Source organism: Anomaloglossus baeobatrachus, chromosome 9, assembly GCF_048569485.1.
Source record: "Anomaloglossus baeobatrachus isolate aAnoBae1 chromosome 9, aAnoBae1.hap1, whole genome shotgun sequence".
NCBI classification, from domain to species: Eukaryota; Metazoa; Chordata; class Amphibia; order Anura; family Aromobatidae; genus Anomaloglossus; species Anomaloglossus baeobatrachus.
The window spans coordinates 141809036-141835172 of record NC_134361.1 but is presented as its reverse complement, the minus strand read 5'-3'; positions in this window follow the sequence as shown (position 1 = coordinate 141835172).

Genomic DNA, 26137 nt, shown 5'->3' with positions numbered 1-26137 from the left:
AGCCGCCTACTGAGAGGGTACAGGTATGTCAGCAAAGGGTGGATCTGGACCCGCGGCCCAGTCAAGAGTGGCAGGACGCCCAGGACCAAGCGCCGGCTGTCCGCCTTGTCAAGACTCTGGTGGAACAAGGCGCCATGGGAATGGACCCCAGCGCTCCAGCCGAAGCCCAACGCTTGTGGAAAGAACGGAAACGGCTTTACCTACACCAAGGGAGGCTGTACCGTGAGCTGATCAACCCGAAGACCCATGAGAAAATATCCCAGTTAATCGTTCCTCAGACTGATGTCGCTACTGTACTGCGGGCATACCATGATGGTGCTGGCCACTTCGGGTGGAAGAAGCTGGAGATGCTGTTGAGGGAGCGGTTCTATTGGAGTGGGATGCGTGAATCGGTGGAAGCCTGGTGCCGAGAGTGCGGTCCTTGTACGCTGAGGAGAAAGGACGAGACTAGCCAGAGGGCACCGTTACATCCCATCGTCACCCATCAGCCGCTGGAACTGGTCGCCCTAGACCATGTTAAGCTCACCCCTAGCCGAAGTGGGTACACCTACGCATTGACCATGGTAGACCACTACTCAAGATTTATGGTGGTAGTCCCCGTCAAGGACCTGACTGGTCGAACTGCTGCTCGTGCGTTCCAGGCTTATTTCTGCCGACCTCATGGGTACCCCGAGAAGGTGCTGACTGACCAAGGTCCAGCTTTTGAAGCAGAGGTGTTTCACGAATTCTGCCAGTTGTACGGCTGCAAGAAGATCCGGACCACTCCGTACCACGCCCAAACCAACGGCATGTGCGAGAAAATGAATCACTTGGTCCTGGGGCTCCTCAAGACGCTACCGCTGGAAGAACGGAACATGTGGCCGGAAAAGTTACCCGACTTGGTCGACATGTACAATAATATCCCAACCAGCTCGACGAAGTGCACCCCTGCCGGTGGATCTGGAGATGGGGTTGGAGGCTCCGGAAGCACTCCCTTCAACGGCAGAGTGGGAGAGTCGGAGGAGGGCCCAGTACCGGCAAATCCAGGAGTATGTAGAGAAAAACCTCAGTCGAAGTCGAGAACAGCAAGAGCACCGGTTCAACCAGAAGGCGCCTGCAGGTCCTTTCCAGCCAGGAGATGTGGTGCTGAAACGGAAGAGAAAAGCCCACAAACTGGATGACCAGTGGGAGCAAGTCCCTTACGTCGTACAACCCACCGAGTGGGACAATGGGAAAACCTACCAGATCAGTCGTGACCAAGGGGGCACCCTGGCCACAGTTTCTTGGGACCATCTAAAAAAATGCCCCACAGCATTGAAAGCAGAGGCTGAAGTACCGGTTTCTCCACCAGTGGAAAAGGCAGCAGAGGTAATCCACACTGTAATGGGTGACTTCCCAGCAAACTGGCCTACACAGAACGGCGCGGTGATACTTCCAGTGATACTGTTCCCACAACCCGTGGATGAAGAAGTAGTGGAAGCGGTTAACCGTGAGCCAGAACCCGTGCCAGTGCCCAGGGATGAACCTGTACCCAGCCCCCCTGCATCTCCGTCTGCTCCACACTATAGCCGGGAGGAGGAACCGATTGTTCCCTCTACCCCACTGTCTAGTACCACTGACACCGGGCCCCGAAGGTCCACCCGTTCCAACCTAGGTAGACCCCCACTTAGGTACAGGGAGACCGTTCTATGAATGAAAGGGGTCCGCAAATGTAAAAGAGTGTTGTGTGTTTGTTTGAAAAAGTTGAAAGTTTGAAATGATGAAAATGAAAATGACCGAGTACTTCACCTGATTCACCGTGTGATTTGCAACCGGCTGGAGCCGGCACCGTTGTCCCCGTGGGGACCGTTTAAGTTTATTTGCATGGGAACTATCCATGGACAAGCCCGTGAACTCTGCAGGGCAACCACAAACGTTAAGTGGCTTGTAAATATGTTGGGTACCGTTACCGTTTCCGCAATACCACCTCCGGAGAGGCAGGTTGGAGGGAGGGCCCTGAGCAGAGCAGGCCAGGGCCCAGCCACCAAAGGAACCGGTGGCTACCCTCTGGAGGGGAAGGACAGATCCCGCTCGGGTGACTTGTGCTGGACTGTGGGTCAAGGGGTGCTGCCTGGGCTTTAGGGGCAGCATCAGGGCCAGGTTGCTTGGGTGGGAGAGAGCGGAAACCGTGACCGTATACCGTTGCAACGTTTAAGAAAATGTGCCTCCCGTCTTGGGAAGAGTTTTTGATTAAAAATGTTATTGATGTTTGATTAACCCTTGTTATCCCCTTTTACAGAAAAATAAAACCGGTGTAGGACGGCAGCCCGCGGACGGTCTGCATTTTGCTAAGGGGGAATGTGTCGCCCTGGGCAAGCCAGGGGACACAGGTCACAACACCACCACACCCCACACTCCAGGTAGGCACACCTGCTAACCAGAAATCCTTGTTGCCTTCCTCCAGAGGTTGATGATGCACACCAGGGGGTGGGCCAGGCGGTTGGCTCCGCCCACCAAGGAGCTCACAACTCTGGAGGCAGGAAGTAACCAGGCAGTTAGAGTCCAGTGAGAGTCGAGTGAGGGAGGAGGAAGTGGAAGGAGTGAGGAGTAGCCCAGGCAGGGGCTAAAGTAAACAACAAAGTGAAAGTGAAGGTAGTAAAGGAGGAAAGCAAGCAAAGTGACAGAAGAAAAGAAAGCCTGAGAGCCCAGCCTTGTGTAGGGCCAGAACAGCAAGGTCAGCGACGGCGGTGACTGTTTGGAGGGGGACCGTTTGGAAGTTCCTGGAAGGACCCCGTTGGCTGTGTGCCCGGTGGTCTGGAGCAGTGTTCCGAAGGACAGTCAGCACCAGGGCAGGGGCCTCTCGGACCCCGGCAAGGCTAGGAGTCGCCAGATTTGCCAAATCCGTCAGTGACGGGGACGCAGATCCCCCAACAACCAAGTCCCGATTGACGGCAACAGCCCGACCATTACCGGGGAGACACCGCCACCGCCAAGGCACCAGTTTCCCCAGGGCCAGCGCCTGCGGGCAAAGTGTAGAGCTCCTCCGGCCCAGATTGCAGTCGGGGAGCGGGTAACCGGAGGGAATCCACCGCTACCATCAGACAACATAGGTGCAAGGAAGAGAAACGTCACCGTTACCTACCGGGAGTGCAGGTGCAGCCGTCTGTGGGACCGTCCTACCAGCCGTTGGTTTACCGTACAAACTGTGTCCGTGTGTCAGGCTGAGTGAGTACCATAGTGCCGCAAGGCACAGCGCTGCCCCCGCGCCCCTGCGCCCTCCAGGCCCTACACTTCACATCTCATCACCGGGCCCCGGGATCACCAACCCCTACCCACGGAGGGGCAACACAACACCTGGCTGCTCCGCATCACCATCCCCGGGACCCCCACACTGAGCAGCGGTGGTGCAATCACCACAACCGTGGGTGGCGTCACGAACTATAACAATCCCCACACCCAACAAACACCCCCTTTCACTCACGGGCGAGGAGTGTCGCTCGAGACACCCCGGGATCCGGCCCACGGCTCGAGCCACCAGGAGCAACTGCCGGACCCGAGCAGAAGGGGTGAGCGCGGTGTGCTGACACCCTCCTCCCCGCCCGCGACACATCCTAAACGTGGCTGTTGGGCTTCTGTATCGTCCCACAAGTGCAAAGATATTTGCAGCATGTCTGCCTGCATTGCACACTCAAATTCATTGTTACTAAGCCATTATACTAGCAATTTATGCTGCCAGTTTAAGGGTTGTAGTTGCATTGTCAGGGATAATTATTCTTTATTATTCTGCTGTTAATAAAGCTAGACCACCGCTGCAATCTACACCACCTCTCAATTTTTACTACTACATTTTAAGTGCACAATCTTGTCGCAATCAACATGAGTGGCAAAATGACAGATGCTGGTGGAAAGGGGAAGAGGCGTGTTGGAAAAGGAAAAAAAGGGTTTGTCCGTGGGGAAGGTGGCAAAGCTCCATTAACATCTGCTGAAGATAGACCATCTACCAGCAAAAGTAAGATGTCTACTACTTACCGTGGACAATCCGATGTGCTCCCTTTTTTATGGACACGAACAACAGGAACAAAGGTAGATGATGGCCAAAAAAGGAAAATGCTTGAATGGATCTCAAGTGGTCCAACAAGTGCCCTCTCAGCCACCTCAACTACCGCATCCAAAAAACACCAGTCCTCTGAGTTGTCATCCCAATCAAACTTGCTTTCTCCCAGCTCTGAAGTCTCCATCAGCCCTGCACAGTATGGTGGAAGTGAGATGGCTGAGTCTGCAGAGCTGTTCAGTCACATTATAGACTGGGAATCAGAGGTCTGCTCCCAAGCTACAGTGAGTACAGACCAGGAAATGGTCTGCAGTGATGCCCAGAACCTTTGTGACTCTGATTCAGGCCGTGAGGACCAAGTTTCAGAGCATAATGTTGACCCTTTGTCACAAACTGTAATACCTGTGGTTATAGACAATGAGGAACATACTGATGACGATGAGACGCAGATACCAGATTGGGATGACAACTTAAATATTCGGTCAGGGCAAGAAGAGGCTTGGTCTGAGGGTGAGGGGAGTGCAAACACAACAATTGATGAGTAAGTTCTAGATCCCACCTACTGTCAACCCACAGTCAGGCACTCGAGGAGGTCAACAGAGGCGGTGGAGGAGGATACAACCGACGACGAAGTTACCTTGCGCCTTCCTGGACAGAGTGGGAGCACTGGTAGCACGTCTACAACTGCATCCTCAGCCACCACTCTGCCTCTGAGCACTAGTCGGGGGGGCTTAGCAGGTCGCATGCCCTCTAAGCCTTGCCTAGCCTGGACCTTTTTTGACATAGCAAAAGATCGCCCAAATTATGTGATGTGTAAAATTTGTCGTGATTCTGTTAGTAGAGGGCAAAACCTCAGCAGTTTGACAACTTCTTCCATGAATCATCACATGAATAAATATCATATGTCCCAGTGGGAAGCTCACCGTGCTGCAATGCGGCCTAGCGGAGTGAACCATCCACCGCCTGCCCCTTCCAGTGCATCCACGCGCTCTTCATCTTCTAGGACTGTGGGGACAGCTATCACACCTGGTTTTCCACGCACAACTTCCACCACTGTAACCGCAACAGGCAGTTTGCTTGGTAGGTCGTCAGTTGGTTTGGAAGGGGAAACAAGTGCGTGTATACAGCTCTCTCAGACATCGATAGCACCAATGTTGGATGAAGGCAACATCATGTCTCCGCCTGCACTTTCCTCACAAACCTGCATTTTTCCAGGGACACCCTACTCACCACCGTCTACACACAGCAGCCAGATCTCTGTCCCTCAGATGTGGACAAATAAAAGGCCATTTCCTGCGACCCATGACAAAGCTAAGAGGTTGACTTTATCCCTCTGTAAGCTCTTGGCTACCGAAATGCTGCCTTTCCGCCTGGTGGACACACAGGATTTTAGAGACCTTATGTCTGTCGCTGTGCCCCAGTACCAGATGCCTAGTCGCCACTACTTCTCTAAGAAAGGTGTGCCCGTGCTACACCAGCATGTCGCACACAACATCACCGCTTCCTTGAGAAACTCTGTGTGTGAACGGGTGCATTTTACCACCGATACTTGGACCAGTAAGCATGGACAGGGACGTTACATGTCGCTGACTGGGCACTGGGTAACTATGGTGATAGATGGTGAAGGGTCTGCTGCACAAGTCTTGCCGTCCCCACGACTTGTGTGTCAATCCTCTGTCTGTCCAAGTTCCGCCACTGCTTCTGCCTCCTCCACCTCAACTGTGTCCTCCACCTCCGCCCCAAGCCTGCCTGGTCAGGCCACCAGCGTTCTCACTGCGCAGAAGGAATCACGCACCCCTCAATACTATGCTGGCAGCAGAGCGCAACGTCATCAGGCGGTCTTTAGCTTGACATGTCTTGGGAATAAGAGTCACACAGCTGAGGAGTTGAGGTCAGCTCTGCGGTCCGAGTTTAATAAATGGTTGTCTCCACTCAACCTGCAGCCTGGTAAGGCCGTGTGCGACAATGCTGCAAACCTGGGTGCGGCCCTTCGCCTGGGCAAGGTGACACACGTACCTTGTATGGCTCACGTGTTGAACCTTGTTGTCCAGCAATTTTTAACACACTATCCCGGCCTAGATGGCCTTCTGACCAGGGCACGAAAACTGTCTGCTCACTTCCGCCGTTCAAGTGCCGCAGCTGAGCGACTTGCATCGCTCCAGAAGTCTTTCGGCCTGCTGGTTCATCGCCTGAAATGCGATGTGCCGACACGCTGGAATTCGACTCTCCACATGTTACAGCGACTGTGGCAGCACCGCCGAGCCCTGGTGCAATACGTCATGACGTATAGCCTGGGCCAACGAGATGCAGAGGTGGGGCAGATCACCCTGATGGAGTGGTCTCAGATCAAGGACCTATGCACCCTTCTGCACAGTTTCGATATGGCGACGAATATGTTTAGCGCTGACAATGCCATTATCAGCATGACAATTCCAGTCATTTACATGCTGGAGCACACGCTAAACACTATTCGGAGTCAGGGGGTGGGACAACAGGAAGGGGAGGAACTACAGGAGGATTCATATGCGCAAGACACAACAACATCACCAAGGTCCAGACGTTCATCATCACCAATGCGGCAGGCATGGGACCATGGAGGACAGGGATCAACAAGGGCGCATGGTAGCAGGCGAAATTTTGAGGACGGTGCAGGAGAACATGAAGAAATGGAGGACGAACTGTCCATGGACATGGAAGACTCAGCGGATGAGGGAGACCTTGGTCAAATTTCAGTTGAAAGAGGTTGGGGGGAGATGTCAGAGGAAGAAAGAACGGTTAGCACCTCTATACCACAAACACAGCGTGGACTTGGTCCTCATGGCTGCGCAAGACACATGAGTGCTTTCTTGCTGCACTACCTCCAACATGACCCTCGTATAGTCAAAATTAGAAGTGATGATGACTATTGGCTTGCCACACTATTAGATCCCCGGTACAAGTCCAAATTTTGTGACATAATTCCAGCAATAGAAAGGGACGCACGTATGCAGGAGTATCAGCAGAAGATGTTACTCGATCTTAGCTCGGCTTTTCCACCAAACAACCGTGCAGGTGCAGGGAGTGAATCTCCCAGTTGTAACTTCACAAACATGGGACGGTCTTGTCATCTTCAACAGTCTACCCGTACCAGTAGGACTGTATCTGGTGCTGGTAACAGCAATTTTATGGAATCTTTTCAGCATTTTTTTAGACCTTCCTTTGCAAGGCCAACAGAGACAACAAGTCTAACACATAGTCAACGGCTGGAGAGGATGATACAGGAGTATCTCCAAATGAACATCGATGCCATGACTTTGCAAATGGAGCCTTGCTCATTTTGGGCTTCAAATCTTGAAAAATGGCCAGAGCTCTCCACTTACGCCTTGGAGATTTTGTCGTGTCCAGCTGCCAGCGTTGTCTCTGAACGTGTCTTCAGTGCTGCTGGGTGTGTGCTGACAGATAAGCGCACACGTCTGTCCAGTGACAATGTGGACAGACTAATGTTCATCAAAATGAACAAGTCATGGATCCACAAGGAATTTACTACCCCTGTGTCATCCTGGGGAGAGTAAATGCTTGTGGATTTGGAATGTGCTTGATGCAAATCAAAACATCCTGTTTGCAACTAGGGCACAAGTGCTGCCACTGATGGGGTGTCTGTGTGGCCCAATTTTTGGAAAAAAGGGAGACTCCGCTTGGAGTAACCCTTGCTTGCTGTGTTTTTTAAAAATGATCCAAGATGAACAGAGCTGGGATCAGGAAAGACTTTGCTACCTACCCCGGTGTCATCCTGGGGACGGTTAAGAATGGCGTATTTTTGAATGTGCTTGATGCAAATCTAGCTGTGAAGTGTACAACTAGGGCACAAGTGCTGCCACTGAATGGGTGGGTGTGTGTGGGGCACAATTTTTGGAAAAAAGGGAGACTCCGCTTGGAGTAACCCTTGCTTGCTGTGTTTTTTAAAAATGATCCAAGATGAACAGAGCTGGGATCAGGAAAGACTTTGCTACCTACCCCAGTGTCATCCTGGGGACAGTTAATTATGGCGTATTTTTGAATGTGCTTGATGCAAATCAAAACATCCTGTTTGCAACTAGGGCACAAGTGCTGCCACTGAAGGGGTGTCTGTGTGGCCCAATTTTTGAAAAAAAGGGAGCCTCCGCTTGGAGTCACCTTGCGGTGTTTTACATGATTTTAGAAGGGCGTCCCATGCCTATATCTGTGTCTCGTCCTCTTTTTCCTCGTTACGCTCTTTTGTTTTCGCATGAGAATTTGTTCTTGTCACTTTCCCATGTGTTTGTGTTGTGAGTTGTTTGTCACCTTTTGGACACCTTTGAGGGTGTTTTCTCGGTGTTTTTTTGTGTTTGTGAATGCCTGCCATTGTTTGCTATGCGGTTCGAGTTCGGTTCGTCGAACGTTCGACGAACCGAACTCGAACGGGACCTCCGTTCGGCGAACCGACCTCGAGCCGAACCGCGACCGGTTCGCTCATCTCTAGTTATGAGTTCACCTGGTGAGGTTTATTCTCTAAGTTATAGGTCTGTGTGCAGCTTGGACCAGAGGTGATTGTGCAGCAGGACAGGTCTTGACAGATAACACATGGATTGGCAAGGGCCATAACAGCAGGATTTTAGCACTGATGAAGTAGTGCCAAAATTGTGGATATACAAGACAATAGTAACTATATACTGTATATATAGTATACTATATAGTAACAGGTAAAATATATCTTTGTACCGTGTTAGCGATACAGAGATAAAAAATTGTTTAAAAGAACTGAAGTCCTCAGTGGTTGATACCTATTGATACCTATAGTAAGGGAGTAGATGCAAACTGTTATAACCCATCAGGGAAGACATTAATTACAGAGATGTATGCAAACTGGGATGTATACAAACTTGTAGCGAGGAAATGGTTAACTACAGGATAGCATTGAATTATTGACAAACTAGATTTGCTTGAAAAGCTTTGTTGACTTAAAGGGACCTGCCAGCAGAAATTTTGCACTAAACCTAAAAGATTCCCCTTCTGCAGCTCCTGGGCTGCATTCTAGCAAGGTTCCTATTGTTATTGTGCCCCCTTTTAGACCAAAATAAATACTTTATAAAGTGGTAACTTTTCCTATGCAAATCTTGTTAATCGTACACGGGGGCGGGCTGTCTGGTGTCCGTTATTCTGCCTCCTGCTGCTTTACGCCGTCCCCCATCGCTCAACTTTATACTTCAGGATGCCGCCCAGTGCGCCCGAGGTCTGAGCGATGGGGGACGGCATAAAGCAGCAGGAGGCAGAATAACGGACACCAGACAGTCCGCCCCCGTGTACGATTAACAAGATTTGCATAGGTAAAGGTACCACTTTATAAAGTATTTATTTTGGTCTAAAAGGGGGCACAATAACAATAGGACCCTTGCTAGAATGCAGCCCAGGAGCTGCAGAAGGGGAATCTTTTAGGTTTAGTGCAAAATTTCTGCTGGCAGGTTCCCTTTAAGGGGTATAAATGAATGTGTAGAAATCTGCAATATGTATGTGCATGTCTGAATATGTACATTGACAAGCAAAAGGGTAGCAATGTTTTAAACGTTTGACTTTCAGGCTTCATATCTCACCATCCACTACAGCTTTCACCATGAAACTAGTTTCATTTTATAGACAATCATTTTTGCTATCACATACATAAATGTGACTTGCAACCATTTAGCAAATGATTATTTATTCTTGTCATGACACTGCATTGTTGCTGTTTTGGTCCTAACAATCTAAATTTTAATGTTTATGATTTTTTTTTAGTATTTTGTAAACCTACTTTTGGCTTTCAACAATGTCTAAATCCTTCTGGGCATGCTCTTGATTATATTCAAGCATTTCTTGACTGAAATCTGATCTCAGGGCTCTCCTCCTCCTCCACGTTCCCAATGTTGGTGCATACTGGTAGACTCACTTGGGTTTGTATACAGCTTTTCTTCAACTCTACCCACAAGTGTTCGATTGGGTTGCGGTCTGGAGATTGTGGAGGTCAATCCACCACCTCTACTTTATTGTCATAGAACCATTTCTTCGTCAATCTTGACCTATACTTCGGGTCATTGTCCTGCTGGAATACTATGTCATACTTTTCCTCCCCATAGTACTCGAGTGTACGAAGTAACTCGTTTTGTAGGATACTCACATATAGCTCATCATTGAGACCACCATCGATCCTCATAAAGTATCCAATGCCTTTGCTGTAAAACAATAACATATCATCCGGCTTCCTTCACCAAACTTGACAGTACCTTAATTTTCTTGATCCATGAGCCCTTTTCCCTTGTTTCTTCCAGACCCATTTGCACCTATCAGAGCCAATGAAAGGCACAGAGACGACTCATGCCATATGTAGCACAATATGGGTCATAAAGGGGTTACATTACAGACATAAAAAAGTTCAGTTACTCATAACTCAATACAGCATTGCTGGTTATAAAATAACACTAATAGGACAAAAATACTGCATTGTGTAATATACAATATATAGACACAAGTATTGGGACCTCTACACATTTCACCTACAGGAGCTTTTATGACATTGCATTCTAAATTCATTGGCATTAATATGAAGTTGGTTCACTTTACAGGTATACATCACTTTCTTTTCTGGGAAGGCTTACTACCAAGGTGGTAACCATAGTAGGTGCTGGGGGTTTCAGCTGCAGCTGGGATCTGGAGCCTTGGGGTCCTAAAAGGACCCTTTGATCCATTTGGAAAGACCATTACTAGAAGAGACTTACATTGAAGCCCCCGAGCTTCAAGTTATGCCATTGCTTCTTACAAGATTCTGGAGGGTGTATGTGGGATTTTTCTCCCAATTATCTACAAGAGCATTTGTGAGGTCAGAGATGACCTCGGTTATAATGTCCATTCTAGTTGATCCCAAAAGTGTTACATAGAGTTGAGGTCAGTACTTGGTGTGAGCCAGCCCTATTCCTCTACACTAAACTCACCCAATTATGCCTTTTTGGACCATGTTTTGTGCACTGAGGCTGTGATGCTACTCACTACTTACACTTAGTATAGACGGAGGAGTAATCAGACAAGCCGGGGTCAGGTAACAGGAGGACATGTCAGGACACAGGGAGTATGAGTGGAAAGCTGTGGAGAAGAAGCGCAATAGGGTCTTACCCCAATAACACACGGGGTAGGGACAGGGAGCAATAATACTCACCAGATGAAGTTGTGAAAGTCACAACTACTGTAAAAGCATGGAAAACTTAGATCAAGGCAGCAGCAACCCAAATGGCAGATAACAGAGAACAAAATAAGAAAAAAGGGTTTTCATATGCCGCGCCAATGATCACTTCTCAGGTATTCAGATTAATGGATCTTTATTTTGCTCAGGTCTACGCTTTTCTGGAGTCTCAGCTCCCTTCCTCAGGACCGTCAAGCACAAGAACACATCAAATCTACCATAATGGAGACGAACACAACATAAATACATTTGATGACATCACAAGACAGCCCCTGATAGAAAAAAAATTGGGCGGGAAAGGGTGCATTGTAGTGAAACATGACGCAATACAAGTAACTTCATGAATGATGTGAAAAATAAAGTCAAATGTAATAGAAATAACACATATCTCGGATCGTGATATAATGAAATTAATCAAAATAAAAAACACCAAAAATAGCAAATCTATGTGGAATCATGATTATCTCTCAATAAAAAATGCGTATATGCAAGCTAGACATATGAGATGAGCCTAGAACTCACTTAAACATGTCAGCGCTGGAGACAAAGCGAATATGAGATAGGTAAGTGGAAGCCTGAAACCACGCATCCAGCAAAGCATATACTGTTTCAGAGTGAAGGAGTAAAAAGAAACAGTCAAAATCCCCTGAATCAGTGAAAAGGTGAAGAGTAGTGATGAGCGAGTACTAAAAAGCTCGGGTGCTCGAAGCTCGGGCCGAGCCTCCCAAGATACTCGTGTACTCGGCCCGAGCGACGAGCCCAATGTTATCCTATGGGAGACCCGAGTATTTTTGTGAAATGACCCCCCGGCAGCATGGAGAAACCCTAAAAATGTCACAAAAGTCTCAGAAGAGTGCTCAAATGACATGGCAACAGCATGGGGAAGACCCCTTGAAGCATTTATCACTGAAAAGTCACAGCTGTGAACAATTTTGTCCGCGTTTTACGCCATTTTTACGGACTCACCAGAAAACCTTCCAAAATGACCCCAAAATGATTTTTCATGGCGGAAATGTTAAGGGCACATACCCAATAGTGAGATAGAGCAGGTGTATGTTACTTTTTGAGATTAATACATGAAAGATTTTACGTGAAAACATTGTGTGGCACTCCGATGTCCCTGAGAAGAGACGTACATGAAGGCCTCTTGAGTCTAATGTGCCCATTTTGAGGAAGTGAGTCTTTGTAGTATTTTCCTTTGCCAGGGCAGTCCAAAATTGTGAGGTTCACCAATGCCCCTGCATACAGACGTGCATGAGGGCCTGTAAACCTGAAGTGCCCATTGTAAGGAAGTGGGTCTATTGTAGTATAGCCCTTAGGCAGGGCAGCCAAAAATTGGGAGGCTCCACGTTGTCCCTGGATAGAGACGTGCATGAGGGCCTGTAAACCTGAAGTGCCCATTGGAAGGAAGTGGGTCTATTGTAGTATAGCCCTTAGGCAGGGCAGCCAAAAATTGGGAGGCTCCACATTGTCCCTGGATAGAGACGTGCATGATGGCCTGTAAACCTGAAGTGCCCATTGTAAGGAAGTGGGTCTATTGTAGTATAGCCCTTAGGCAGGGCAGCCAAAAATTGGGAGGCTCCACGTTGTCCCTGGATAGAGACGTGCATGAGGGCCTGTAAACCTGAAGTGCCCATTGGAAGGAAGTGGGTCTATTGTAGTATAGCCCTTAGGCAGGGCAGCCAAAAATTGGGAGGCTCCACATTGTCCCTGGATAGAGACGTGCATGATGGCCTGTAAACCTGAAGTGCCCATTGTAAGGAAGTGGGTCTATTGTAGTATAGCCCTTAGGCAGGGCAGCTAAAAATTGGGAGGCTCCACGTTGTCCCTGGATAGAGGGAGTGCATGAGGGCCTGTAAACCTGAAGTGCCCATTGGAAGGAAGTGGGTCTATTGTAGTATAGCCCTTAGGCAGGGCAGCCAAAAATTGGGAGGCTCCACATTGTCCCTGGATAGAGACGTGCATGATGGCCTGTAAACCTGAAGTGCCCATTGTAAGGAAGTGGGTCTATTGTAGTATAGCCCTTAGGCAGGGCAGCCAAAAATTGGGAGGCTCCACGTTGTCCCTGGATAGAGACGTGCATGAGGGCCTGTAAACCTGAAGTGCCCATTGTAAGGAAGTGGGTCTATTGTAGTATAGCCCTTAGGCAGGGCAGCCAAAAATTGGGAGGCTCCACGTTGTCCCTGGATAGAGACGTGCATGATGGCCTGTAAACCTGAAGTGCCCATTGTAAGGAAGTGGGTCTATTGTAGTATAGCCCTTAGGCAGGGCAGCCAAAAATTGGGAGGCTCCACGTTGTCCCTGGATAGAGACGTGCATGAGGGCCTGTAAACCTGAAGTGCCCATTGGAAGGAAGTGGGTCTATTGTAGTATAGCCCTTAGGCAGGGCAGCCAAAAATTGGGAGGCTCCACGTTGTCCCTGGATAGAGACCTGTTAGGTTCTTAGTGCCTCCGTGTTTGCATTTAAAAACCGCACGTGTGTGCCTGTTGGTGGCAGCTTTCCGCTGCATTTGTGTGAGTTTTGCAAAAACTTGGATATAACGCACAAGTCTAGTGAATACACATCAGCACAGCATTGCAAAATGCGCAAGGGCGTTGTCAACGAACAAGGAAGTGGACGTGATGGTGGTGCAGGCAGAGACCGAGGTTGTGTGCAAGCTCTAATTTCGCCACAACAAAGGGCCACATCTAGTCGCTCGCACGTCCTGTCCCAAATTCTTGGGGACCGCAGCAGTACACCGCTCTTGAACCAAGACCAGTGTCAACAGGTTGTTAGTTGGATAGCGGATAATGCTTCCAGTCAGATTGGCAACACCACAAACACTCTGTCTTCCACACGGTCAAGTGTCAGTAGCCGTGATACTGCACCGCACATTTCAGAACCTGATCCTCCTTCCTACCACCAGGCCGAGTACACGTCCACGGACATTACTGATCCCACACTTGGACACTCGGAAGAGCTGTTCGTTCACGTTTCCATTCACAAATTCTGGCCTCTCGCCAGCTCCTGTTGAAGTGGGCCATGACGAGATTGTATGTACAGATGCCCAAATATTTGAGCAGCCACGTTCTCACGAAGTTGGCAACGTGTCTCAACAAGGGGTGGACGATGATGAGACACAATTGTCAGGAAGTCAGGAGGAGGAGCAGGGTGCGGAAGAGGAAGACGACGTGGTGGATGATCCAGTAACTGACCCAACCTGGCAGGAGGATATGCAGAGCGAGGACAGCAGTGCACAGGGGGAGAGAGGCGTAGCATCCCAACAGGCAGTAAGAAGCAGAGTGGTGGCCCCAGGCAGACGTCAGGCAACTGTTCCCCGGAACAACACGACACAAGGTGCCTGTACAAATGTTAGGTCTTCCCGAGTCTGGCTGTAATACTATTGTATGTATTGAGGATTTCGATTGCGTTAGGGCAATGACAACCAGAGACGAGTTCTTGGTGCAAGACGTTTATAATATGCAACCAGCAAATATGTACATAAACGGAACAAAAACACAGTAGAACATAAATACAGGAAATACCTTCCAGGGACGGAGCGAAAGGGAATTCCCGGGACCGCGCACCGGACTCCCCCAGGGAGACCACCAAGAGCGAACCCCTATACAGGGACTGTCTGGCAATCACCCCAGAAGCCCTAAATGCGCAGCAGCCGGGACACAAAAGGGCAATAGGTAAGTCCAAAAATGTCCGTACGTGATGTGAGTCCAGAGTGGTATTAAACGGAAGGAACCGGGCAGAAGTGCCGACCAAAGACGGCAAACGGAGTCCGGGCACAGCTAGATGATACCAGATGAAGTCCAGAGTCGGTGTCAGTTGTTTTCCAAGAGGATCCGAATAACAATCAGGAACCAAAAGCAGCAGGGCAGGAGCACACAGGAAGCAGTATACTCAGGCACTGGACTAAGCTTTAGGGGCGGCTTTTAAACAGATGGACAGGAAGTAGGGCAACAGAACAGAAAACTCCATGTTAACAAAGGGCAAGCTCTTTCAAAAGAAAACTGGAAAACCCGGAACTCTGACACTGGCAGTTTTTTAAGTTGGCTCCAGATGATTCTAAAAAGGCCATTTGCAACGCCTGCCATGCCAGCATCAGCAGGGGTACCAAAACTAGCAGCCTGACCACCACCAGCATGATCAGGCACATGTCAGCCAAGCACCCGACTTTGTGGGAAGTACAACAGAGTCGAGGAGCAGTGCTTGCTGATGTCACTGCTACGTCTTCGCTGGTTGTGCATGTGAGCCAATCCCCTGTCCATGCTGCCTGCGAACAAGCCTCCTCCGGCCATGCACCTGCAGTTACCCACGCAGAAATAACACCATCATCAAGCACGTCCTTGTCCCAGCGCAGCGTTCAGTTATCCATTCAGCAAACCTTTGAACGCAGGTGCAAATACACTGCCAACGCCCCACATGCCACACTTCTAAATGCTAACTTTTCGCGACTGCTTGCGCTGGAAATGTTGCCTTTTAGGCTGGTTGAGACAGAAGCATTCCGCGACCTGATGGTGGCAGCTGTCCCACGTTACTCGGTCCACAGCCGCCACTATTTCTCCCGGTGTGCCGTCCCCGCATTGCATAACCACGTGTCACAAAACATCACACGTGCCCTGAACAACGCTGTTTCAGCCAAAGTCCACCTAACCACAGACACGTGGACAAGTGCATGTGGGCAAGGCCGCTACATCTCGTTGACGTCACACTGGGTTAATATTGTGCAAGCTGGGACCCAGTCTGAGCGAGGGACGGAACACGTCCTTCACACACCAAGTTTTGCAGGCCCTACCTCAGTCAGGGTTTCACACACACTCTACAGCTCCGGAATGTCATGCTCCTCAGCCTCCTCCTCCTCCTGCGCATCCTGATCCACTTTACCCTCCACACCAGTCCCAAGCTGGAAGTGTCGCGGGCGGAGGAGGGGACGGTGCGCTCTCCCACTGCTCGGGTCCGGCTGACGCTGCTCTACGGCTGCTGCTGCTCGTTGGCTCGAGCGATGGCCGGATCCCGGGGACTCGAGCGGCGCTACTCGCCCGTGAGTTAAAAGGGGTGGTTTGGGTTTTGGGGATATTGTCCGTGACGCCACCCACGGTTGTGGTGATTGTGTGGACACCACCGCTGCTCTGGACGGGGATCCCGGGAGCCTGTGACAGGGAGCAGCTTTGTTGTTATTTCTCCCCTCCGTGGGTAGGGGGGTTGGTTGTCCCGGGGCCTGGTGATGGGGTAGAGATGGATGACAGGCGGGTTGCGGGGCCTGATGAGGTGCAGGGTCGCAGGGGCAGCGCTGTGCCGCACGGCACGGAGGTACTCACTCAGCCCAATGATGATGACACAGTTCACGGTAAAACAAGTGGCTGGATGGACGGGTCCCTCGGACGGCTGCGGTTGTTCCTCCCTGTAGGTTAGTGATGACTGTCTCTCCCTGCACCTAAGTTAAGTGTTGGTAGTGATGGTTTCCCAACGGTAACCCGCTCCCCGACCTGGATATGGGCCGGAGGAGCCCCTTTTGCCCACAGGCGCTGGCCCTGGGAGACGGTTGCCCTTGGCGGTGGCGGTGTCTCCCCTTCACGGTTGGACGGTTGCCTTCTATCTGGACTTGGCTGTTTGGAAACCCTGAGGTCCCCTTCACTAACGGATTTGGCAAATTCACGGCGACACCAAGCCTTGCCGGGATCCGAAAGTCCTCTGCCAATGGTGCTGGCTTCTCTTTGTATACCGGTCCGGTACGGCCGGGTCACCACCCGTCCACGGTCCTTACGGCAGACTCCAATCGGCGTCCACTGCAGACGGTCACCACATCCTGCCAACCTTGCTGTCCTGTCCGGGCCACACACCCGGACCAACTTCAGGCTCTTTGCTGTCACTTTTCTCCTCTCTACTACTTTCCTCCTTCCACTTCCTTAGCTTAACTCTCACTGCCTGTGTTTTCCCTCCTCCTCGGTGGGTGGAGACCAACCGCCTGGCTCCACACCCTGGTGTGGACAACAGCCCCTGGGGAAAGCAACAAGGATTTTGTGTTTTGACTATGATATGCTTGCAGGGAGTGTGGGGTGTTTAAGTGTTGTGCTCTGTGGCCCCTGGCTTGTCCAGGGCGACACAGAAGCACTGCAGCACTGCCTCGGCGAAGCGGCAACAGGCAGTGCTGAAGCTAATCTGCATAGGTGACAAACCCCACAATGCAGAAGAGGTGTGGACAGCTCTGAAACAGCAGGCAGATCACTGGCTCACAACTCTGAACCTAAAGCCAGGAAAGGTCGTGTGTGACAATGGCCGGAACCTGGTGGCGGCTTTGAGGCGAGGCCAGCTGACACATGTTCCATGCGTGGCCCATGTGCTCAACCTCGTGGTTCAGCGGTTTCTAAAGTCATACTCAGAGCTGTCTGATCTGCTGGTAAAAGTTCGCCGCCTGTCTGCACATTTTCGAAAGTCACCTACTGCTTCAGCCGGCCTTGCCGGCTTAAGACGCCATTTGCATCTTCCGGCACACAGACTGGTGTGTGATGTCCCCACGCGTTGGAATTCAACTCTGCACAAGTTGGTCAGGATATGTGAGCAGAAGAGGGCAGTTGTTGAGTACCTGCATCACCTAAGCCGTCGGGAAATGGGTCAAACTCCACACATAACACCTGAGGAGTGGAGATGGATGTCCGACCTATGCACCATCCGCCAAAACTTTGAGGACTCCACCAAGATGGTGAGCGGCGATGACGACATTATTAGCGTCACCATACCGCTTCTCTGCCTTCTAAAATGGTCTCTGCTCAAAAAACAACCATGATGCATTGCAGGCGGAGCACGATGAGTTTGAGCAAGAAACAGTAGTGGGTGTGGGTGATAACACACAGCCCAGCCTCGTCTCATCACAACGTGCAGTGGAGGACTATGACGAGGAGGAGGATGAAGACATGGAGCAACTCTCTGGCCAAATTGAGGATATGACATGCAGTCATATCCTCGGTTCAGCGTGGCTGGCCAGAGGACAGGGTAGATGATGAGGAGGAGGAGGAGGAGGACAGCATGTTCAGTCATCGTGTTGGTCAGGATACTGAAGTGATGGCTGTTAAGAGTCTGGCACACATGGCTGACTTTATGGTAAGCTGCCTGTCTCGTGACCCTCGCGTTAAGAACATCTTGGCCGACAATCATTACTGGTTGGTAACACTGTTAGACCCACGCTAAAAGGAGAACTTTATGTCTCTTATTCCCGAGGCGGAGAGGTCAGGCAAAATGCAGCAGTTCCAGAAGGCCATAGTCACGGGAGTAGGCAAAGCATTCCCCTCACAAAACGCTAGCGGCATAGGTCAGGAATCAGTGGACAACCAAGGCGTACAGCCGAGAGGGGCACAAGTCCAATCCGCCAGAGGTAGGGGAACAGTCTTTAAGATGTGGGACAGTTTTCTCAGCCCCTCACATACCACAGCCCCTGAGGTGAGGGGTAGTGCCACAAGAAATCCTAAGTTTGGCCAGATGCTCAAGGAGTACCTTGCAGATCAAACAACTGTACTCCGACATTCCTCTGTGCCTTACAATTAATGTGTATCCAAGCTGGACACGTGGCATGAATTGGCTCTCTACGCCTTGGAAGTCCTGGCCTGCCCTGCCGCTAGCGTTTTGTCAGAGCGTGTTTTTAGTGCCGCAGGTGGAATCATTACAGATAAACGCACCCGCCTGTCAACTGTAAATGCTGACAGGCTGACTCTGATCAAGATGAACAAGGGTTGGATTTGGCCAGACTTCACCACACACCACCAGCAAATGACAGCGGAATTTAAAGTTTGTAACGGGAATTTGCCATGTACCTCCACTCACCCATGGTAACACACTTCTGGACTTTGGCTAATCGCTGGACTGCTCCTCCTTCTCCTCATGCGCCATCATGGTGACCGTTACAATAGTTAAGCCGTTGTTTCAGGTATACCCCCAGTGGTAAATTTTTTCGCCCATTCTTTCTGAATGGGCATTACAACGACAGGAGACCCGCTCCTTTGCAATGGGAACAATGTTTTGAGGCCCTCATGCACATCTCTATCCAGGGACAATGTGGAGCCTCCAAATTTTTGGCTGCCCTGCCTAAGGGCTATACTACAATAGACCCACTTCCTTACAATGGGCACTTCATGTTTACAGGCCATCATGCACGTCTCTATCCAGGGACAATATGGAGCCTGACGCTGCCACCGACTGCCACACACGTGCTGTTTTTAAATGCAAGCACGGACGCAATAAGAACCTAACTGGTTTTTAGGAGCGACAATTACTGAGAAGTCTGACACTATCAGACACTGCTGACTGACGTGTATTATACACTAGACTTGTGCGTTATATAATAGTTTGTGCAAAACGTGCACCTGTACGCTGCCACCGACAGACACACACGTGCTGTTTTTAAATGCAAGCACGGACGCAATAAGAACCTAACTGGTTTTTAGGAGCGACAATTACTGAGAAATCTGACACTATCAGACACTGCTGACTGACGTGTATTATACACTAGACTTGTGCGTTATATAATAGTTTGTGCAAAACGTGCACCTGTACGCTGCCACCGACAGACACACACGTGCTGTTTTTAAATGCAAGCACGGACGCAATAAGAACCTAACTGGTTTTTAGGAGCGACAATTACTGAGAAGTCTGACACTATCAGACACTGCTGACTGACGTGTATTATACACTAGACTTGTGCGTTATATAATAGTTTGTGCAAAACGTGCACCTGTACGCTGCCACCGACAGACACACACGTGCTGTTTTTAAATGCAAGCACGGACGCAATAAGAACCTAACTGGTTTTTAGGAGCGACAATTACTGAGAAGTATGACACTATCAGACACTGCTGACTGACGTGTATTATACACTAGACTTGTGCGTTATATAATAGTTTGTGCAAAACGTGCACCTGTACGCTGCCACCGACAGACACACACGTGCGGTTTTTAAATGCAAGCACGGACGCAATAAGAACCTAACTGGTTTTTAGGAGCGACAATTACTGAGAAGTATGACACTATCAGACACTGCTGACTGACGTGTATTATACACTAGACTTGTGCGTTATATAATAGTTTGTGCAAAACGTGCACCTGTACGCTGCCACCGACAGACACACACGTGCTGTTTTTAAATGCAAGCACGGACGCAATAAGAACCTAACTGGTTTTTAGGAGCGACAATTACTGAGAAGTCTGACACTATCAGACACTGCTGACTGACGTGTATTATACACTAGACTTGAGCGTTATATAATAGTTTGTGCAAAACGCGCACCTGTACGCTGCCACCGACAGACACACACGTGCTGTTTTTAAATGCAAGCACGGACGCAATAAGAACCTAACTGGTTTTTAGGAGCGACAATTACTGAGAAGTCTGACACTATCAGACACTGCTGACTGACGTGTATTATACACTAGACTTGTGCGTTATATAATAGTTTGTGCAAAACGTGCACCTGTACGCTGCCACCGACAGACACACACGTGCTGTTTTTAAATGCAAGCACGGACGCAATAAGAACCTAACTGGTTTTTAGGAGCGACAATTACTGAGAAGTATGACACTATCAGACACTGCTGACTGACGTGTATTATACACTAGACTTGTGCGTTATATAATAGTTTGTGCAAAACGTGCACCTGTACGCTGCCACCGACAGACACACACGTGCTGTTTTTAAATGCAAGCACGGACGCAATAAGAACCTAACTGGTTTTTAGGAGCGACAATTACTGAGAAGTCTGACACTATCTGGACTGTTTTAGACTGTGTACACCAGCCCCAGATATGATGAAGGCTGGTATACGGTCACCACTAGGAATGGCTATATACCCTGCCTGCCTGCCTGCCTGTATACTGCTACAATAGTCCTGACAAGGACTCTTCTGGTCACTAGCCTGTATTCCGACCTGGCTATACCCTGCCTGTATATAGCAACAATAGTCCTGAGAAGGACTCTGCTACTGTACTCCGACCTGGCTATACCCTGCCTGCCTGTATACAACTAGAATAGTCCTGAGAAGGACTTCTGGTCACACTGTTTGCAGCCCTGCTCCGGAACTAACTATAAAGGGCCGCAAAGCTTTCCCTGAATCAGCGACACTCTCCCTGCACTGACTGTCTGGATAGCTGTGAGCAGAGCACAGCGCGCCGGCCGGTATAAAGGCTCGGTCACGCTGTGCAGGCCGGCCAATCACTGCAATTCCACAACTAACAGGGCTGTGGCATTGCAGTGGTCTGCCAGCCAATCCCTGCATGAGGGCTGGCTCTCAAAAGAGCGCCAACATGCAGAAATGAAGACCACGAGTACAGCACGAGTATCGCGAGATTACTCGGTCCCCGCCGAGCAGCCCGAGTACAGCGATACTCGTGCGAGTACCGAGTAGTTACAAGCATGCTCGCTCATCACTAGTGAAGAGGAAAAAAACACAACCAATGTTCCAGATAGAAAAATGTAATAAAGATGAGAAATAAAATCCAAGAATCAGGGAACCGCTCAAGACCATGATATAGTGAGTGAGATCAAGAAAGTTTATGAGCGTGGGAAAAAAAAACACTCCGCATGCGCAGAAAGCAAGTGCCCGACCCAGAGAGGTGAAGTGAGTTCAGGACCGTGCGAAAAAGAGTTATGGTGCTTGCGCTGTTCAGAGACAAAGAGCAAGTGTAAAGCATTAGAACCGAGTGAATGGAAGTAAGACGTGTAACCAAAAAACAGTGAATGTGCACTAATCAGACCTTATAAACCTGACCATACATAATAGCCGGGGGAAAAATTAAAAAAGAACACATAAAGAAAAAGCAAGGGAAACACATGCAAAGCGTCAGATCAAATGTAGGATTAGTGTGGATGGGAAAGACAGAGCCCAAGGAAAGGAAAACCCGTATGTCCCAAGGGTAAAAATGCGATCCCCCGTAGTGAGTTACCAGTGACACCGGGGGTCAAAGAAATGTACCGCTACTGCAAAAATGATAGAATGAAGAACCAGAGTATAAAAAACAGTGACAATTAGAGGGTAGGTAATACAAATACCATATAGTATGTCTGCTAATGACGCGAAAAAAGTGAAAATATATATATGTATTAAAATTTATTTAAGACAGAATGCACCCAAAAAAGAAAGGGGGGGGGAGTATTTTGTGTTCGAGGCAATTAATGCTGACAGAAAGAACAAATATGAATTTTTGTCCCAAGAAGACTTATAAATATGGATAAATAACAATAAATATAAAAGCATAAAAAACTGTAGTAGACCTGGCATAAAAACATAGCTAACTGCATATAAAGGACACAACAAATAAAACTTGAAACCATGTTACAAGAAATATTAATTATCTAAAACATAAATAACATTTAGACACTAAAAACATATATGAATATAAGAGAGATATATAAATAAATAACCAGATAGCATTTAATAAAATAGATCAGTGACCTCATTGAGGCCTCGGGGTTTTAACGTGTTGAGTTTATAAATCCAGTATGTTTCTTTCTTATTAAGAACTTCTATCCGATTTGATATGTATGGGGATATATATCCTATAGGGGTGACCTTTAGTTTAATTTTTTTGTCATGATATAGAGTAGTATGTCGGGATAGTCCATGAAGCATAAAGCCCACTTTAATATTGTGTCTGTGAGAGTTAATTCTGTCATCTAGTGCCTGGGTGGTTCTCCCAATATAACGCTTATCACAATCACACTCTATCAGGTAAATAACAAATTCAGATTGGCAAGTGAGGTGTCCTTTTATCAGAAATTCCCTCCCACCTGGGGCCAAACCGAAACTGACCCTCTCATGCTGAATAGTTTTGCAGCACAGGCAATTTTTAGCAAAGCATTTATAGGAACCCATAGGTTTATTCGTAGTGGAGGGATTAGAAAAGTCCCTAAGCCTGCTGGGAGCCAATTGGTTTTTTAGGCTAGAGGCCCTTTGGTACATGATCCCTGGGTGGGTAGGTAGAACCTCTTTCAAATATGGATCATTGTGGAGTATATTCCAATGTTTCCTTAGGATGCTTTTGATAGTGTCCCCATCACAGCTGAAGGTAGTCAAAAAATGGGCAGAGAACTTATTATTGGAATCAACCTTATCAGCAAGGGTGTCAACGTTTTTTTCAGTAGTAAGATCAGTTTGTTTCAAACCTCTATTGGCCTGATACACCCTCTTAATAGTAGTAAGGGGATAATTTTTATCCAAAAATCTTTCTTTTAGGATCGAGGCCTGATCCTCAAAATCCTTATCCAATGTACAATTTTTCCTGATCCTCTGAAACTGGTTTCTCAGTACATTTAGCAACCATTTGTCATAGTGGTTACTATAGAAATCAATATACCCATTGCTGTCAACTTTCTTAAAAAAGGTTTTGGTTTGGATTATACCATTCAGGTGTGTGATGGTTAAATCCAGGAAGTCAATAGATAAATCAGCCACAGTAGGTGAAAATTTCAAGCCCCAATTATTCTTTTCTATACCCCCCAAGAAAGAGGAATAGTTGCTATCAACATCATCCCAAATAATGAATAGGTCATCTATATATCTCTTATACACAATGACGTGCTTGAATAATTCAGAGGAATAAATAAATTGTAGTTCAAACAACCCCATCACCAGATTTGCAAAAGTAGGTGCTACCTTCGAGCCCATGGCAACACCACAACACTGACGATATAAAACGTCCTGAAAAGTGAAGAAATTATTATTTAAAATAAACCCCATTCCCTCAAGAATGAAGTCTTTTTGTAATATTGGTAGCCGATCATCAATCTCAAGATTTTGTTTAAAGCATTCAAGACCTAGCCTATGTGAGATATTAGTATATAGTGAGGCAATATCTAAAGTGATAAAAATGAAGGAATCTCTCCATACAATGTCTTTCAGGATATTAATGAGATGCGTGGAGTCCTTTAAATAACTGTTGAGGTTGGTAACATGTGCCCTCATGATGTGATTGACATAGGCTGCCAAATTTTCAGTTAGAGACCCAATCCCAGAGATGATGGGTCTTCCGGGGGGGTTTGAAAGACACTTGTGGATTTTGGGAAGGTGATAGTAAAAAGTTAATTTGAGATTCTTAATGTCGAGAAATTTCCTCTCATCCTTGTTGAGGACCCCTGCCTCAGCAGCCCCCTGGATGTGAATATGGTATTCCAAGATGGCATGATGGTATAATGTGGTATCTACAATCTCATAGTGTAGGTTATTAGAGAGCATCCTCCGGGCTTCCTGAATATAGGTATCTTTGTCTTGCAAAACAATACCTCCCCCCTTGTCAGCATTTCTGATGATAAAATTAGGGTTGATTTTTAGAGTCAAAAGAGCCTCATTTTCTTCCCTAGTCATATTAGACCTGGGATGATTTTTGTTGGTCAGAAGTCTTTTAAAATCTTCTAACACCAGGTCATTGAAGGTCTTTATGTGATGTCCTATGCTATGCAGGGGATAGAAATTGGACTTTAGTTTGAAATTTGTATGAAAAAAGTTATTATCAGATATCACAACCTCATTACTGGGAGCGGATTTATTAATTTGAAAGTGTCGGGTAAGGGTTAACTTTCTTATGAACCTTTAGAAATCTAGGTACAGTTCAAAGTCATTGGCAGACGTAGCAGGGCAAAAGGAAAGACCCTTTTTTTAAACACTGCTCTCATTCGCAGACAAAATGTGACTGGATAGGTCAAAAATGCCTACCGTATCTTTCCTTAGTGTGCACCTCTTCTCTCTTTTTTGCTGGATCCTGAGTCCTGCTCTTGTTCCCCTATAACATTTTTTCGTTTTTCCCCCGTGGGGGTAAGGAACTTGGTAATATGTACCTGTGTATTCCTGGCAACGGGCAAAAAAGGAACACAGGAATCTCCTTTAAGGGTATTATCAATGGTAATCGTACCTTTCTTAGGGACGATAGTAGGTACAACCGGAGGTAATGGGGACGTATTGAACTCATCGGACTCTGATGAAGTGGGAAGGGAAATGTATTCCTCATGTACAGATAACTCTAATAAATCAATGAAATCGTCATCCGGACATATTTCAGTGGTGGGAATAGTATTGGTAACCTCCAGTCCTAATGTAAGATCTCTATTTTTGCGGATTTTTTCAATTTGTAATCTCAGAGATTCCAATTGTCTCTTAGTCTCCTCAAAATCTGAAGGTGTTCTTGTAGCCATATTAGCTTCAGAGGGCTTTTCAGTGGGGACCACTTCCATGGGAGTAATCATAACAGAAGATTCAATATCAGGTGTAACACAAAAAACCTCATCAGAAGGGGTGGTAGTAGGGGCATCCCGAGGCTGAGGGACAATCTGAGCTGGAGGAACAGGGGATTTTTCAGGGGGGTCATTATTAGGATTAGTTGCCTCCTTCCTAGTAAGAGAGCTGGAGCTCCTTTTATAGAATCTACTATTAAAAAAGTTTCTGCTATTGGATCTGGGTCTAAGGTCTCTAGACTTCTCAGTAGGTCTAGGGATTTGGGTCTTATCAGAGACCAAGTCAGATCTATCCCGCTGACGTTTTTTAGATTTGCGGAAAATGGTGTTCTGCTCTAATTGTATCCATTTTAGTATTAATGTCTGAGTTTAATATTTTAAATTCAGGGTGTAGATCATACTTGTTAAGCTCCTTATCAAGCTCCGCAATATTGGTAGATGCATCATTCGCAATAGTTAATCTCTTTTTGTACAAACATTGCAGCATGCCTTGCATGCAATCACGTAATATGTTATCCCATTCACTAGTGAAAAACGGATCAGCGGGAAACGGTGAGTCATGCTTGATTCTGAGGCCCCTAGGGCACAATTTCTCTTCCATATAAATAGTCAAAAAATGGGCATCTAGCTCAAACCGTAACTCCTCTTTGAGTAAATCCTCTAGCCGTAGAAACAATTTTCTCATAGTCACAGAGTCCTCCTCTGAATAAACATTGGGCAAATCGAGG